The sequence below is a fragment of the Clytia hemisphaerica genome, unplaced genomic scaffold, assembly GCF_902728285.1.
Source record: "Clytia hemisphaerica strain Z4C2 unplaced genomic scaffold, Clytia hemisphaerica genome assembly, whole genome shotgun sequence".
In the NCBI taxonomy this organism is placed as follows: Eukaryota; Metazoa; Cnidaria; class Hydrozoa; order Leptothecata; family Clytiidae; genus Clytia; species Clytia hemisphaerica.
Genome location: NW_027104154.1, coordinates 925,138 through 938,578, shown reverse-complemented (window position 1 = coordinate 938,578; position 13,441 = coordinate 925,138).

Below are 13,441 nucleotides of genomic sequence, written 5' to 3'. Positions count from 1 at the left end.
AGTGTCCAGCCTGCCCTAAAGTTTTCGGACGGTATGTATGTATACATACATACAGACACCATAGCACACGAAAAGTCCATAGTGAGGACCTCATTCGCAACCCGTTAAAGTGAGGACCTACACAAAAAAGTCTATATCTTTAAATTAATGCAACCCACGGTAATAAAATTTTAGGTGGGGTTAGAGTAGACACTAATACGTAAAACAGCCCTAATAACACACCCCTATCTTTTAATTCAAAAATCCGTTATACCAAGGACCTGTGTCTATTTTTTCGTTTATAAGTACCCGTTAAAGTGAGGACTTCCCGGATTTCAGAAAATTCGTGTGTACAAACATGCAATCTGAGGACTTGAGTAAATGTTAATTATTAGTGACAGTCTGATTTGGTGTATAATGGAGGGTTGAGCACGAGTTTGTTGCGATGTAGTCAGAAGTAATTTTTAGAGATTTTAAATCAAACTTCTTAAAGGATATTTGATATTTTCCACTAGTCAGGAAGCATTTTCATCCTCAGGGCATAAGTCACTGTCTGGTAAAGAATAAACATCAATCTTTAGAGATTTCTCTTTCATAATACGGCAGGGACATTATGCTTCAATAAACTTAAAAAAAAATCTTTTGTGCGAATTAATCAGACATTAATCTGAAATTGCACCGCTAAGGCTCGATGAGAGAGGAGGTGCTCTGCAAGGGTCTAAAATTTAAGGAAATACGAAATTTATGGTAAACTTCAAAAAGTTTGTCCTTAACAAGGCAAATATTATCGAAAAATTACACCAGGCGAGCCATAATGATAGATTTTTAGACAATTCTTTCCTGGGTCGGTTTTTAAAGACCTTAATTTTGGCCGCACACGGTCGTTTCTAGAAAAAGCAAATTCAGGTTTTTTAAACCTTTTTTTTGGACGTCAAAAATGACATTTTTTGTTACGTTTTATTTTTGAGCCGTCTGTAAGTGATCTGGAAAAAATGGACGTGTAAATACAGACTTAAGGCGCTATCGGATTGAGGCTTTAAATCATAGGAGCTAAATTTTCTCGTCTCAATAACTTTACTTATTGGTCAGCCAAGGGGACCCTTCAAATCCCTTCCGCGATTTTTTTCCCTCTGGTGGTCGTCGTCGTTAAGACTACTAAGTTTAAATCCTATTTCGGATTATTTTCGGAAAACAAGTTATCGGGAAAACTTTCATTAATAGAAATTAAAAATTAGAATAGAATAGAATTAAAACATCATTAATAGATCTGATACTAACAAATGAAGAACACCAAGTCAATGACATCCAATACCTAGCTCCTCTAGACAAGAGTGACCACAGTGTGCTTTCTTTTTTATGTGAATGCTTTTTCGACCCGAAAGTCTTAACCGAGAGGTTTAATTATAATAAAGCAGATTTTACAGATTTTACAGATTTTAAAGTCGGCAAAAATCGGCCAAAAGTACCCAAAAAGGCGATTTGGGCTATCGAGTTCACCCCGAACGCGTGAATTCTGAGCCAACTAGAAATGGTATAAACTCCAAATTTGGCAGGGAACTTTCCCTCGTCACCCTGAAGACTCCCTCAAAATTTGAGCTCGATTGGCACGCGTTCGGGATGAACCCGATAGCCCGAAATCACCTTTTTGGGTATTTTTGGCCGACTTTTAAGACGAAATGAAAGGTTGCCACGGGTCAGGGCACACTTTGGGAAGGCCCAGGAACAATTTAGAACCCAGTGGAGTGGATGCAGCGTTCGGGCGGGCCCAAAGTCCGGGGTCTGGTAAAGTCAGTTTGACGACTTACAGGTGCTTCTGGGTAATTTTCTCCTCGTCTGAACAGAAAAACATTTTATGGAAAAAAGAGGAAAATTGCAATAAATCAGCAAGTCCAAAAGGCTATCAGAGATCAACGGTACGGTACGAACAGAGAAGAAATATGTAGAACCGAGTATGTCAATGCACGTAATCAGACAAAAGATAACACAAGTCAAAAAAAATCTCGAAAAACGAACATAAGGACATGTTGACTTAAAAACTATTACAACTTTAACCAACCACAAGCTTTCTTGATCATTCAAAATTAATGGTATTTTACTAAAATTTAGATAAAATTCTTGGGTTTCAAACATTACAGAACCTCAGGTGAAAATTCAATATTTTCAGTTCCTCAATTTGTAGTGTGTCAAAGTTACAATGCAAAATCAAGGAAATTTTCAATCTGAATTTCGATCAAAACTGAGGTCCTCACTTTGCAAAAAATCTGTATTTAATCTTTTATGGCTACTTTCATTTAGATTCGCGTTGCCATCATCTTTTCTAAGATGATTTTATCATGCTAGGAACATCTTACATGTTGACTTAAAAACAATTACAACTTTAACCAACCATAAATCATCTTGATCATTCAAAATTCATGGTATTTTACTAAAATTTTGGTAAAGTTCTTGTGTTTCAAATATTACAGAAGCTCTAAAAATCGTAAATATATTCTGGATGTAATTATTGACATTTTAATCATCATTACTTATTCCTGTTTGAAAGATGTAGGTAAAAATACAAAATGACTTCAGGTCCTCACTTTGTAGTGTGTCAAAGTTACAATGCAAAATCAAGGAAATTTTCAATTTGAATTTCGATCAAAAGTGAGGTCCTCACTTTGCAAAAAAGGTGTGTTTTAATCTTTTAAAGCATAACTTTCAGTTAGATTGGCAATGCCATTGTCATTCTAATATAATTTTATCACGCTAGGAACATCTTAAATGTTGACTTAAAAACAATTACAACTTTAACCAACCACAAGCCATCTTGATATTTAAGATTAATAGTATTTCACTAAAATTTAGATAGAATTCTTGCGTTTCAAACATTACAGCAGCTCTGAAAGTCAGAAATTTATTCACCATGTATACCTTAAGTAAAAATGCAAAATAATTTCAGGTCCTCACTTTGTAGTGTGTCAAAAAAACAATGCAAAGTCAATGAAATTTTCGATCTGAATTTCGATCAAAACTAAGGTCCTCACTTTGCAAAAAATGTGTGTTTAATCTTTTATGGCTACTTTCATTTAGATTCGCGTTCCCATTGTCTTTTCTAAGATAATTTTATCATGCTAGGAACATCTTACATGTTGACTTAAAAACAATTACAAATTTAACCAACCATAAATCATCTTGATCATTCAAAATTCATGGTAATTTACTAAAATTTTGGTAAAGTTCTTGTGTTTCAAATATTACAGAAGCTCTAAAAATCGTAAATATATTCTGGATGTAAGTATTGACATTTTAATCATTATTAATTATTCCTGTTTGAAAGATGTAGGTAAAAAGACAAAATGACTTCAGGTCCTCACTTTGTAGTGTGTCAAAATTACAATGCAAAATCAAGGATATTTTCAATCTGAATTTCGATCAAATCTGAGGTCCCCACTTTGCAAAAAATGTGTGTTTAATCGTTTATAGATACTTTCATTTAGATTCGCTTTGCCATTGTCTTTTCTAAGATAATTTTATCATGCTAGGAACATCTTACACGTTGACTTAAAAACAATTACAAATTTAACCAACCATAAATCATCTTGATCATTTAAAATTCATGGTATTTTACTAAAATTTAGGTAAAGTTCTTGTGTTTCAAATATTACAGAAGCTCTAAAAATCGTAAATATATTCTGGATGTAATTATTGACATTTTAATCATCATTACTTATTCCTGTTTGAAAGATGTCGGTAAAAATACAAAATGACTTCAGGTCCTCACTTTGCAGTGTGTCAAAGTTACAATGCAAAATCAAGGAAATTTTCAATTTGAATTTCGATCAAAACTGAGGTCCTCACTTTGCAAAAAATGTGTGTTTAATCTTTTAAAGCTACTTTCATTTAGATTAGCAATGCTTCAAAAGTGTTTTCGTTAAGCTGAAAAAGCTTAAAATCGATTCTAAATACCACTTGAATGCTTCATGTGTTTTCCTTCAGCAGGAAAAGCTTCAAATCGATTCCAAATTCCATCTGAAGGATTGAAAACTGTCTTCATTCAGCAGAAAAAGCTTTAAAATGTCATCCCAAGTCTTCTAAAGTGCTTTCATTCGGCAAAACAAGCTTAAAATTGATTCTAAAAACCACCCGACTGCTTCAAAAGTGTTTTCATTCTGCAGAAAACGCTTAAAATTCATTTCAAATTAGAACGAAAAGCATTCGTCGTGGACACACGAACGGTCAGTCATTCGTCACGAACGGTCTATCCGTTCGTCACGAATGCTTTTCGAGCGACTTTCTTTTAAAGCGTTCGTCACAAACGCTTTCTAGATTTCGACTCATTCGTGACGAACGCTTTAATAGGGAGGCGTTTGTCACGAATGCTTTATGATTTATGACGAATGCCTAAGCGTTCACGACGAACGCTTTGCTTTTAAACGAATGTCTAAGCGTTCATGACGAATGCTTGTGCATTTTTCACGAACGCTTTTCAAATAGGGTCAAATCCAAACCGTTCGTGACGAATGGTTTGGTTCAAAGGCGTTCGTGGCGAATGACAAAAAGAGGTAGACTATGTTTAAAGCGTTCGTCACAGTTGCTTTGTTGTTTGTTACAAATTATATAATCAGGAGCTCCAGCACAAAGTCATTTGCCTGGAAGCGAAATAAATATTTCATAATTTGTTTTATCACACGAGCCTTTCACTAGTTAGATCTCGATAAAGCGAACAGGGAATATAATTTTGTTGGAATTAAACATCCCTTTATCACAGAAACGAAGAAACAAAAATTTACTTGAATTTCAAACTACAATCATCCACTAAATATTTGAGACAAAGGGGAGTTCCCGGTGTAATTTTGAACACCACAATTGATCTTTAATACAGTTGGAAAGTAGAGTTTTAACACGAGACTTAGGACTTAGGACCTTAGGATCTCAGGATTTAAAAGCTCAAATTTGCTCGAATGAGGCTTGGAATATAGCCTAGAAGCCATCAAACCCCTCTAAAATCGAGACATCAATGGAAGAAAGTCGAAGTGCTAAAATAGCAATTCTCGCCCGAACTTTAAATTCTGAAAAACGTTAAAATACACTAAAATCTCATATTTCGAGGGTGATTGTAGGGACAATAGAATTTCAAACCTCACTTGTATAAACCAGGAAGTTCTCTTTTAGACTCATCGCGTCCAGCACCTCAATTTATCCCTACTGATAGTCAACTTTTGACTTGTCACTGAAACAGGAGTGTACTGAATGTAATTTGTAATTAAAGGGAGTTTTGAATTGAAAAGGGTTAAAGTATCTAGCGGTGAATCAAATCCAAACCATTCTTTGCATAACTCTGAATTTTAATACACTCAAAAAATATAATCTTAATTCTTATTACTTGGACAAATGTTTCTTGATTTTTATTACTGTATGATGGCAATTCGTTACGAAAAAAAATGCCCTCGGGAGTTTGGAGTGATTAGGGCTTCTGTTCCTTACCTACATTACACCCCCTTCTCACCGACCCTCTGAGACCCCTTGGCCGAAATATCGTTCCCAGTGGAAAATTAGACTCTAATTTTTGTCCCCGTTGAAAATAATCAAATAAAAAAATCCTTGCTTAAACTTGTGTGCTATTTTTCTCTATCCCCACTGAATTTTCTGACAAATATATATTTTCTGGGAATGTTGAAAATGTCTGTAAGGGCAAAATATTCATTAAAGATGTGTGTTTTTTCTTGACAGATTATAAGTCGTAACAACACTCAATGAAAACAAGGAACATTGGCTCTATATAGACTTCTACTTTCTGAAATATGTACATGTTAGTATCATCCCCATCAAGTTTTTGTCCGTTATTTTTACCCCCTTCCCACCCCAGGCTGAAAAATTCTACCAGATCTGTGAGAAGGGGTGTTACATTTGCTTGATTCCAGATTCTTTTTAGGTGTGATCAAAGTTTCAGCCTGATTTGTAATTGGATGAAAATTTGCGTGACTCATTTTATGTTTTTTATATTTAAAAAATATTACAATGAACAAATTTAGGCGATTTTCTTGATCGTAACGAGAACATGGTATGATGTATATGGGGGGATAAGAGAGGGCTGCCGATCGGGGACTAATTTGTTTAGTCTCTTTTTTCAGCATGATATACAATATTTAGATTTAAAAAATTTGAGACAGTGCTTGTAAGTACAAATTACTGGTTTGAGAAAAAAAACATTGGTATGGTTAGAAGTTTTATATCGTGTTAAGTTATCAAGGTGAAGTACTACATTGTAGGATTCATTATCTCCCAGTTTGAATATTTCGATATTTCGGTTAGCGTCTCTTCGACTTTTAAGTTGCCGTGTCGAGCTTTTATTTAGGTCAAAGGAGGTTGTTGTTGTTCTTGAGGGGGTATTACAAAAAGTGATGATTCTTAACTTCATCTCTAAAAGGTTAAAAGGTCTTCTTAATCGACTTTCTACAACCGAAAAGTATAAAATATCAATTCTATCATGCGTCGATCTGACATGAAAAGCGAGATTAAAATCATGCATCTTGTGATGTTTTTCTTAAACGAGCCGATCTATCAATTTGTACGTATTTTTCCGTCCGACATTAAGTGTCGTAACAAACTATACACTCTTATCTTTTTCCTTAGAAAGACAAATCGTTGAAGCACCAAGGCAAGAAGCATAGTCATGAGTCAATCGTTCTCGTTTGAAGATAGAGTAAAGAGTATAAAGAGATTTTTTTTAAAGACAAGCCGAAGATACGTTTCAGCAAGATGAGATACGAGCACTGCAAAAAATTTGTCTCGCAAATGAACTGAATACAGACTTGAGCAGTATTTCGGCTGTTATTTTCTTAGTATGATTGAACCCCCGGTGGGGGGGGGTACTTCGGCAAAAATATGGGCGCTGGGTATGACACGTGCCTTAAGGGCTGGGTCACCCTCCCAAAGTCTCTCTAAGCTTTGGGGGATCTCTTTTTTGTGACACTGTAATGTCTTCTTTCGAGAGTAGAAAATGTTGCAAGAGCTTGTCAATCAATTAATTTCGAGCAACTTCGAAACTTATAAAATTAGTTTTGTTGATATTTTTACCTAGCTGTTTCCTTTTACCCCTCTGTTTAATAAATATGTACTTTAAAAACGTTCTCTTTAATAAAGCCCTCTTTATTCCAGTTTATATTTGGGCTGAAACTTTGAAGAAACTAGTGTAAGTCGGGTGTAAGTTAAGTTAACTATATACATATAAAGGCTTTAAAAAAAACTGAAAAAAGAAAGTTTTAAAAAATTTGCAAGCGATACATACATATCTTGATTGACTCCCTCCCTCACGTATGCTTTTTGAAGAACCCTTTTTGTTACGTATGGAAGTAAGTAATTAGGAGATTCCAACCCGTTCTTACTTCTACCGACGAAGCTTTCCGCGATATTTTTATCCCCAACCAAAACTTGCATTTCATTCCATTTTTAAGTCAGTGTTTTTTACACTTTTGACAAAAACTCCCTCTGGGTAGAAACACTTATTTCCAAAACTACTAAAGTAAAAATTTTTTGAATGTTCTAAGGTGAGCCAATTTTTCCCGTCGAAGCTTTGGCCTAGGCTTCTATTATTCTCAAACGAAAAAAGCTTCTTACAGGAAGTATATCTATAGGGTCTGTGAATCAGCTATTGTTTTTCCTCCACTAAATTAAACCCTAAGATTTTTCACCCGAAAAGTAAGGGACTTGCGAAAAGGTACTATGTAGAATTTTTCTTATTTAATACAAACTGTTATTTATTTGCAAACTTTCTGTTTTATAAGCTTTTTTGATTGTTTTAAGACAACCAAATACTACTTTAGGCGTACAGACTCGCAGACTTTCACTGGCAGAAACTTTCGCGATTTTCACAAATTCTTGAAAATTCTTGACAAAATCTGTAAAACGTCTAACTTAAAATAAAATGTAAGATTTATGGCACTTTTTAGCCTGTTAAAGTCTCATAAGTCAAAAGACATAAGTTTCAATCCAGTTCTAGAAGTATATGCTCGCGAAAGTAAATGTTGTAAATTTCTTGATTCTTCGAAAACTTTGCACGCCTCAACAAGTACGCAAGTACTCAATTGCAATCCTTCATTTTCCACAATAAAACTGAAAATCAGAGAAAGATAGTGAAGCACGTTTCTAAGAGCGTGGGAAATTTATATCACGTAATAAACATTGGAATGTCTTCTTTTTCTTTTGAATGTTGCAAAAAAGGAGAAAAAAATGTTGCTCAGTGGCGGCTTATTTGATCTTCATAAATGACACTGCATTGTCTTCTTTTTCTTTGCAAAGAGCAGAACTGGGAGTGAGCGCAATGAAATACGCTACAAAGTGTACTTCGATAAATGATGAGCTTGACATGGGTAAATGTATCAAATTCAAATAAAAAATGATAATCAAGCATCATCTGATTATGGTCATTTCTCCCCAACATGTTGCTAAATAGAGAAACCAAGAGAAAAGGAGTGAGCCTATAAAAGTCATTTTCCACTAAATAAAGACAAAGTACTGAGACATGTAAAAAAGGGAAACATTTCTTTCTTTAAAACTTTATTTATAAGTAGATACCTGTATTTGACTCGCCCGTGGTGATGACGATCTTTAATATGTTCGAGACGGGAGTTATTAAAGTCAGCGCTTATTTATGAAAATCAAATTTAAGAAATCTTTCGGCCTTTTTATCGATTATCTTTCCAAGATTCGAACTCGTATGTCGCATACTCCATTTTGTTTTTGAGATACTGCCCATAATGGTTAAGCTTAAATACTGCTGTGGTGAAGTGTCTATCTTGATTTGAAAATTGTCACTCGATTTGTCTTTTGAAATTCACTAACCATGTCAAACGAAAACGGCGTAAATTAACCCACATTTAAGGTAATTTTGAACAATATTTTTGAGCTGCCGTAACTAATTAACGATTTAGACCTTTACAAAATGTAATTAACAAATTCAATTGCCCATTCTATAGTATAGTATAGTAAGTATAGATTAATAAAATATCGAAATATGCGTAGTGGGAACTGATAATTTCTACAATCTTTCAGTACTTACTTTAAAATCTATACTTTCGATAGACCTAACAAGTTCTTTTTGATACCAAAAATTTGTAATCGTAATGACTGCCTTGAATTTAGAAAGTTCTTTTATTTATTTCATAAATCTTCACTGAAAAAGAAAGCAAATACATATTATAAAAAGCCTCTTCTGATCAGGATGGTATCGGGGGAGCATGGCCTACTAAAAATACGGCCATATATGTCACATTTTTTTCAAAAAATTAAGAGGCCTAAAAATTTTACTATCAAATGGCACTGTAGAATTGAAAACTATTTATACTTTCTCTTTAATTATATTACCTATTCATTGACTGTTATAGATTTTCTTTTGTTATAAAAGATTTATTAAAGAAATAACTTCATTAAAAATTCATTACATACAAAGTAAATAAACAGACAGGTACTTTACAATAAAACAAAAGGAAAGAAAAACCGAATTTTTGTGCAAGTGTGTGCACAAGAGGTTAGAGTAGTTTGTTGTGTGAGATGTGTGGAGTGTGTAGAAAGAAATTAGATGGGATATTTTTTTCAAATAGTTATTTCATGGATTATAGATATACTAACTGACTTTTTCATTTCAGAAGGTTATTTATATGATTATGAACATAAAATTATGGTTACCAAATGCTCTACTAAAACAAAATGCAAGACTGGGTATTTTTGTAGGCCACAAGCCACGAGCCTACTGGTAAAAGATACAGTATCTACATTTCATTTTTCTTTGAGCAAACGTTAAGAGGAACTGATGAATAACAAATGGTGCTCACTGGACTCCAATAACACACAGTATTCTGAGTATAAATGTTTGACACGAAATCGCAAAAGGGCTTCACTCAACTGGGATTTAGGTCATTTAGACCCTGTTTTTCCAACAAAACATTCTAAGGAGCTTGACTGAGCTTGAAAATCGGTGTACCAACTACAAACATTAACTTGTAAGCCCCTTGTAAACCTCCATCAAACGAAACTCACAAGAAGACCATTTAACAAGGAATTCAAATCCAGAGTCATTATTATATGTTAACTCGATTGACTTTAAACAAATCAAATCTCCATCAGAATTTACTTTCCAGATTTGAAAAAACTGTCGTTCTGTGGCTTTCACATGGATTTACTTATGTTTGATGTGGTTAGATGGAGTCACTAAATTTGTAGTATAGTGCCAGTGATCGAACGATATTGTACTAATGAACGATAAAAGCTAGGTACATTCCTGTTGCAGAGTAAATGGAACTTAAGTTTATGAATATTTCTGCCTATTTCTGTCTATATCTAATCGTGTTTTTGGTTTGTGGACTTATGAGAGATCAAAACTTCCTGTATGTACTTTGATGATTCAAACCTTTGAACCACTAGCCCATCACGAGCTGCTATCGCAAATAATGAGCAGTTGTAATTGTTGGCTACAATTTGGTTTTTAAAGTACGTTTTCAAAAGTGACCCAATCGAACGTCGCTTTTCTCAGTATCGTTAAATTAACGGTGGTAAATTTTTGGTGCGTGAATTGATATTACTTTGGAGAGAATTTTAGTATTTGATATGAAGTGATCACATGTATAAGAGTTATGCTGACGAGGCTGTGAAGCTATGAAGTAGTAACCGTAGTACCGTAGTAGTTCTGGTTTGCTTTTGCAGAGAAAAAGTGTTTGAAATACTTTGGGAGTCTGCAGGATCTGTGCCAAAGAGTGATGTCTTCCTTTTAATGTAGTATGGTTCAATGTGATATTATTGTTCCACTTCTGATTTGAATTTGGGTTTGACTTTGGCTCCCGACAGCCAGGTAAAAATAATCATGGAAGACTCATAATTCATCATTTTAAAGTTAAAAGAGCTCACAATAACTTGTCTTGCAGCCTCTCGAACAATCTCGTTTTTAAACATATTTTCATTCTCCGGTATTTATATTATTCTGTATTGTTTGTTGGATATTTTGTTTACTGTATTTTTCTTTGTGTATTATAAAAGAAGAAGAAAAATCAAAATATAAAAGAAATACGGCTTACAAGCTTGAAAAAACAAGCCAAAACCCTGTGTCTTTCTAGCGTGTCTTTCCAGCAAATATGACCAAGATTATAATAGTAATAGTAATAAAGCAACAAATATTAGGCCTCTTAATTTTTTGAAAAAAATGTGACATATATGGCCGTATTTTTAGTAGGCCATGGGGGAGGTATACTCGCTTCCCTTTTTACACCTTCCAACCAAGGGCCAGATCTAAAGTAAAGAATGGTTAAATTTAAAGACTTATGGATTGAACTGAGATTGAACTATACAAGTAAACTTTAGTAATTAATAATGTTGGAAAGCATCCACCGAGAGGGCCCTTTTTCAATTATCTACAGTTGTTGCTCACTTTTCGATACGCTCCATTACTTGAGTAAAATCCAACACACCCCTGTGTCACAGACCGGTGGGAAAATATCCTCGAATTTCAGCCCCACTGGGAGAATGACTTTGATTTCATCCCAACTCGAAATTCAATATTTAAAAATTGCACTCCAAAACCATCCCCACGGACTTTTTACCTTGGAACAACAGAATTCGGGCGCTTTTTTCAAGTGTCAGCCGGAAAAATTGAATTCTAATTTCACGGTGGAGACAATATGGTGTGTGTAATTCTCCTTGTGCATACTTTAATAAATAGCTCTAAAATTAATTTGGTCTTCGTTTGAAATTTGAAATACATTTGTGCTTAAAGTCAGTAATAAGATTATTGTCATCAAAAATTGAAATGGCACAGTATTTGATGTCTCACGTCTTGGTTTGGCTAAGTCGTTACTTTGTATGGCATTTTAGCATAAAGTTTCCACATGATAATTATTTTCATTACTAGATTTTATATTCAATGACATTTTCGAATTTACTTCGTAAACATAACGAACACTTTAATAACCATAGTCTTTTTCTGTCATTCTTCACGAACAGTTTTTATTTTATTTGCGTGACCCTATTTGAAAAGCGTTCGTGAAAAATGCACACATTCGTCATAACGCTTAGACATTCGTTTTTAGAGCCAAAGCGTTCGTCACGAACGCTTAAACTTTCGTTTAAAAGCAAAGTGTTCGTCGTGAACGCTTAGGCATTCGTCATAAATCATAAAGCATTCGTGACAAACGCCTCCCTATTAAAGCGTTCGTCACAAATGAGTCGAAATCTAGAAAGCGTTTGTGACGAACGCTTTAAAAGAAAGTCGCTCGAAAAGCATTCGTGGCGAACGGATAGACCGTTCGTGAATGACTGACCGTTCGTGTGTCCACGACGAATGCTTTTCGTTCCAGTAGGCATCAAAAGCGTTTTTGCTCAGCAGAAAAAGGTTAAAATCGATTCAAAATGCGATCATAAGGCTTGAAAAATGTTTTCATTCAGCATAAAAAGGTTATAATCGAATCTAAATACCATCCAAAGGCTTCAAAGGTGTTTTCGGTCAGCAGAAAGAGCTTAAAATTGATTCTAAATACCACCCGACTGTTTCAAAAGTGTTTTCATTTAAAAAAACCGCTTAAAATTCATTTCAAATACCATCTGAAGGCATCAAAAGCGTTTTCGTTGAGCAGAAAAAGTTTAAAATCGATTCAAAATGCGATTACAAGGCTTCAAAAATGTTTTCATTCACTAGAAAACACTTAAAATAGATTTTAAAAGCTTCAATAGTGTTTTCGTTCAGTTGAAAAAGCTTAAAATCGATTCTAAATACCAACTGAATGCTTCAAGATGTGTTTTCCTTCAGCAGGAAAAGCTTCAAATCGATTTCAAATTCCATCTGAAGGACTGAAAACTGTCTTCATTCAGAAGAAAAAGCTTTAAAATGTCATCCCGAGTCTTCTAAAGTGCTTTCATTCGGCAAAACAAGCTTAAAATTGATTCTAAATACCATTCGCCTGCTTCAAAAGTGTTTTCATTCAAGCAGAAAACGCTTAAAATTGATTTCAAATACCATCTGAAGGCTTCAAAAGCGTTTTCGTTGAGCAGAAAAAGTTTAAAATCGATTCAATATGGGATTACAAGGCTTCAAAAATGTTTTCCTTCAGTAGAAAACACTTAAAAATGAATTTTAAAGCTTCAAAAGTGTTTTCATTCAGCAGAAAATACTTAAAATCGATTCTAAATACCACCTGAATGCTTAAGATGTGTTTTCCTTCAGCAGGAAAAGCTTTAAAATGTCATCCCAAGTCTTCTAAAAGTGCTTTCATTCGGCAAAACAAGAATAAAATTGATTCTAAATACCATTCGCCTGCTTCAAAAGTGTTTTCATTCAAGCAGAAAACGCTTAAAATTGATTTCAAATACCATCTGAAGGCATCAAAAGCGTTTTCGTTGAGCAGAAAAAGTTTAAAATCGATTCAAAATGCGATTACAAGGCTTCAAAAATGTTTTCCTTCAGTAGAAAACACTTAAAATGAATTTTAAAGCTTCAAAAGTG